Raw genomic sequence first — 5516 nt, 5'->3', positions numbered from 1 at the left:
AATTCCCACCGACGCTGTGAGGCCTTACCTGGTCTCTGGGACTTTTATAGCCCCGCTCCTGCCGCTGAATTCCCACCGACGTTGTGAGGCCTTACCTGGTCTCTGGGACTTTTATAGCCCCACTGCTGCCGCTGAATTCCCACCGACGCACTGAGGCCTTACCTGGTCTCTGGGACTTTTATAGCCCCGCTCCTGCTGCTGAATTCCCGCCGACGCTGTGAGGCCTTACCTGGGCTCTGGGACTTTTATAGCCCCGCTCCTGCTGCTGAATTCCCGCCGACGCTGTGAGGCCTTACCTGGGCTCTGGGACTTTTATAGCCCCGCTCCTGCTGCTGAATTCCCGCCGACGCTGTGAGGCCTTACCTGGGCTCTGGGACTTTTATAGCCCCGCTGCTGCCGCTGAATTCCCACCGACGCTGTGAGGCCTTACCTGGTCTCTGGGACTTTTATAGCCCCGCTCCTGCCGCTGAATTCCCACCGACGCTGTGAGGCCTTACCTGGTCTCTGGGACTTTTATAGCCCCACTGCTGCCGCTGAATTCCCGCCGACGCTGTGAGGCCTTACCTGGTCTCTGGGACTTTTATAGCCCCGCTGCTGCCGCTGAATTCCTGCCGACGTTGTGAGGCCTTACCTGGTCACTGGGACTTTTATAGCCCCACTGCTGCCGCTGAATTCCCGCCGACGTTGTGAGGCCTTACCTGGTCACTGGGACTTTTATAGCCCCGCTGCTGCCGCTGAATTCCTGCCGACGTTGTGAGGCCTTACCTGGTCTCTGGGACTTTTATAGCCCCACTGCTGCCGCTGAATTCCCGCCGACACACTGAGGCCTTACCTGGTCTCTGGGACTTTTATAGCCCCGCTGCTGCCGCTGAATTCCTGCCGACGTTGTGAGGCCTTACCTGGTCTCTGGGACTTTTATAGCCCCGCTGCTGCCGCTGAGTTCCCGCCGACGCTGTGAGGCCTTCCCTGGTCTCTGGGACTTTTATAGCCCCGCTGCTGCCGCTGAATTCCCACCGACGCTGTGAGGCCTTCCCTGGTCTCTGGGACTTTTATAGCCCCGCTGCTGCCGCTGAATTCCCGCCGACGCTGTGAGGCCTTACCTGGTCTCTGGGACTTTTATAGCCCCGCTGCTGCCGCTGAATTCCCGCCGACGCTGTGAGGCCTTACCTGGTCTCTGGGACTTTTATAGCCCCGCTGCTGCCGCTGAATTCCCGCCGACGCTGTGAGGCCTTCCCTGGTCTCTGGGACTTTTATAGCCCCGCTGCTGCCGCTGAATTCCCGCCGACGCTGTGAGGCCTTACCTGGTCTCTGGGACTTTTATAGCCCCGCTGCTGCCGCTGAATTCCCGCCGACACACTGAGGCCTTCCCTGGTCTCTGGGACTTTTATAGCCCCGCTGCTGCCGCTGAATTCCCACCGACGCACTGAGGCCTTACCTGAGTCTCTGGGACTTTTATAGCCCCGCTGCTGCCGCTGAATTCCCGCCGACGCTGTGAGGCCTTCCCTGGTCTCTGGGACTTTTATAGCCCCACTGCTGCCGCTGAATTCCCGCCGACGCTGTGAGGCCTTACCTGGGTCTCTGGGACTTTTATAGCCCCGCTGCTGCCGCTGAATTCCCGCCGACGCTGTGAGGCCTTACCTGGTCTCTGGGACTTTTATAGCCCCGCTGCTGCCGCTGAATTCCCGCCGACGCTCTGAGGCCTTACCTGGTCTCTGGGACTTTTATAGCCCCGCTGCTGCCGCTGAATTCCCGCCGACGCTCTGAGGCCTTACCTGGTCTCTGGGACTTTTATAGCCCCGCTGCTGCCGCTGAGTTCCCACCGACGCTGTGAGGCCTTACCTGGTCTCTGGGACTTTTATAGCCCCGCTGCTGCCGCTGAATTCCCACCGACGCTGTGAGGCCTTCCCTGGTCTCTGGGACTTTTATAGCCCCGCTGCTGCCGCTGAATTCCCCCCGACGCTGTGAGGCCTTACCTGGTCTCTGGGACTTTTATAGCCCCGCTCTGCCGCTGAATTCCCGCCGACGCACTGAGGCCTTACCTGGTCACTGGGACTTTTATAGCCCCGCTGCTGCCGCTGAATTCCCACCGACGCTGTGAGGCCTTACCTGGTCTCTGGGACTTTTATAGCCCCGCTGCTGCCGCTGAATTCCCGCCGACGCTGTGAGGCCTTCCCTGGTCTCTGGGACTTTTATAGCCTCGCTGCTGCCGCTGAATTCCCACCGACGCACTGAGGCCTTCCCTGGTCTCTGGGACTTTTATAGCCCCGCTGCTGCCGCTGAATTCCCGCCGACGCTGTGAGGCCTTACCTGGTCTCTGGGACTTTTATAGCCCCGCTGCTGCTGCTGAATTCCCACCGACGCACTGAGGCCTTACCTGGTCTCTGGGACTTTTATAGCCTCGCTGCTGCCGCTGAATTCCCACCGACGCACTGAGGCCTTACCTGGTCTCTGGGACTTTTATAGCCCCGCTGCTGCCGCTGAATTCCCGCCGACGCTGTGAGGCCTTCCCTGGTCTCTGGGACTTTTATAGCCTCGCTGCTGCCGCTGAATTCCCACCGACGCACTGAGGCCTTCCCTGGTCTCTGGGACTTTTATAGCCCCACTGCTGCCGCTGAATTCCCGCCGACGCACTGAGGCCTTCCCTGGTCTCTGGGGACTTTTATAGCCCCACTGCTGCCGCTGAATTCCCGCCGACGCTGTGAGGCCTTCCCTGGGTCTCTGGGACTTTTATAGCCCCGCTGCTGCCGCTGAATTCCCACCGACGTTGTGAGGCCTTACCTGGTCTCTGGGACTTTTATAGCCCCGCTCCTGCCGCTGAATTCCCACCGACGCACTGAGGCCTTACCTGGTCTCTGGGACTTTTATAGCCCCGCTGCTGCCGCTGAATTCCCGCCGACGCACTGAGGCCTTCCCTGGTCTCTGGGGACTTTTATAGCCTTGCTGCTGCCGCTGAATTCCTGCCGACGCTGTGAGGCCTTACCTGGTCTCTGGGGCCTTTTATAGCCCCGCTGCTGCCGCTGAATTCCCGCCGACGCTGTGAGGCCTTACCTGGGCTCTGGGACTTTTATAGCCTCGCTGCTGCCGCTGAATTCCCGCCGACGCTGTGAGGCCTTACCTGGTCTCTGGGACTTTTATAGCCCCGCTGCTGCCGCTGAATTCCCGCCGACGCACTGAGGCCTTCCCTGGTCTCTGGGACTTTTATAGCCCCGCTGCTGCCGCTGAATTCCCGCCGACGCTGTGAGGCCTTACCTGGTCACTGGGACTTTTATAGCCCCGCTGCTGCCGCTGAATTCCCCCCGACACTGTGAGGCCTTACCTGGTCTCTGGGACTTTTATAGCCCCGCTGCTGCCGCTGAATTCCCGCCGACGCTGTGAGGCCTTACCTGGTCTCTGGGACTTTTATAGCCCCGCTGCTGCCGCTGAATTCCCGCCGACGCTGTGAGGCCTTACCTGGTCTCTGGGACTTTTATAGCCCCGCTGCTGCCGCTGAATTCCCGCCGACGCTGTGAGGCCTTCCCTGGGTCTCTGGGACTTTTATAGCCCCGCTGCTGCCGCTGAATTCCCGCCGACGCTGTGAGGCCTTCCCTGGTCTCTGGGACTTTTATAGCCTCGCTGCTGCCGCTGAATTCCCGCCGACGCTGTGAGGCCTTACCTGGTCTCTGGGACTTTTATAGCCCCGCTGCTGCCGCTGAATTCCCGCCGACGCTGTGAGGCCTTACCTGGTCTCTGGGACTTTTATAGCCCCGCTGCTGCCGCTGAATTCCCGCCGACACTGTGAGGCCTTCCCTGGTCTCTGGGACTTTTATAGCCTCGCTGCTGCCGCTGAATTCCCGCCGACGCTGTGAGGCCTTACCTGGTCTCTGGGACTTTTATAGCCCCGCTGCTGCCGCTGAATTCCCGCCGACGCTGTGAGGCCTTACCTGGTCTCTGGGACTTTTATAGCCCCGCTGCTGCCGCTGAATTCCCGCCGACGCTGTGAGGCCTTACCTGGTCTCTGGGACTTTTATAGCCCGGCTGCTCCCGCTGAATTCCCACCGACGCACTGAGGCCTTACCTGGTCTCTGGGACTTTTATAGCCCCGCTCTGCCGCTGAATTCCCACCGACGCTGTGAGGCCTTCCCTGGGTCTCTGGGACTTTTATAGCCCCGCTGCTGCCGCTGAATTCCCGCCGACGCTGTGAGGCCTTACCTGGTCTCTGGGGCTTTTATAGCCCCACTGCTGCCGCTGAATTCCCGCCGACGCTGTGAGGCCTTACCTGGTCTCTGGGACTTTTATAGCCCCACTGCTGCCGCTGAATTCCTGCCGACGCTCTGAGGCCTTCCCTGGTCTCTGGGACTTTTATAGCCCCGCTGCTGCCGCTGAATTCCCGCCGACGCACTGAGGCCTTACCTGGGTCTCTGGGACTTTTATAGCCCCGCTGCTGCCGCTGAATTCCCGCCGACGCTGTGAGGCCTTACCTGGTCTCTGGGACTTTTATAGCCTCGCTGCTGCCACTGAATTCCCGCCGACGCTGTGAGGCCTTACCTGGTCTCTGGGACTTTTATAGCCCCGCTCCTGCCGCTGAATTCCCGCCGACGCTGTGAGGCCTTACCTGGTCTCTGGGACTTTTATAGCCCCACTGCTGCCACTGAATTCCCGCCGACGCTGTGAGGCCTTACCTGGTCTCTGGGACTTTTATAGCCCCGCTGCTGCCGCTGAATTCCCGCCGACGCTGTGAGGCCTTACCTGGTCTCTGGGACTTTTATAGCCCCGCTGCTCCCGCTGAATTCCCACCGACACTGTGAGGCCTTCCCTGGTCTCTGGGACTTTTATAGCCCCACTGCTGCCGCTGAATTCCCGCCGACGCTGTGAGGCCTTACCTGGTCTCTGGGACTTTTATAGCCCCACTGCTGCCGCTGAATTCCCGCCGACGCTGTGAGGCCTTACCTGGTCTCTGGGACTTTTATAGCCCTGCTGCTGCCGCTGAATTCCTGCCGACGCTGTGAGGCCTTCCCTGGTCTCTGGGACTTTTATAGCCCCGCTGCTGCCGCTGAATTCCCGCCGACGCTGTGAGGCCTTACCTGGTCTCTGGGACTTTTATAGCCCCACTGCTGCCGCTGAATTCCCGCCGACACTGTGAGGCCTTACCTGGTCTCTGGGACTTTTATAGCCCCACTGCTGCCGCTGAATTCCCGCCGACACTGTGAGGCCTTACCTGGTCACTGGGACTTTTATAGCCCCACTGCTGCCGCTGAATTCCCGCCGACACTGTGAGGCCTTACCTGGGTCTCTGGGACTTTTATAGCCCCACTGCTGCCGCTGAATTCCCGCCGACACTGTGAGGCCTTACCTGGTCTCTGGGACTTTTATAGCCCCACTGCTGCCGCTGAATTCCCGCCGACACTGTGAGGCCTTACCTGGTCACTGGGACTTTTATAGCCCCGCTGCTGCCGCTGAATTCCCCCCGACACTGTGAGGCCTTACCTGGTCTCTGGGACTTTTATAGCCCCACTGCTGCCGCTGAATTCCCGCCGACG

This window comes from Somniosus microcephalus, chromosome 4 (genome assembly GCF_052327205.1).
Source record: "Somniosus microcephalus isolate GS21.2 chromosome 4, FLI_Smic_1.0, whole genome shotgun sequence".
NCBI classification, from domain to species: Eukaryota; Metazoa; Chordata; class Chondrichthyes; order Squaliformes; family Somniosidae; genus Somniosus; species Somniosus microcephalus.
The sequence above is the reverse complement of the archived record's forward strand: the minus strand, read 5'-3'. Positions refer to the sequence as shown.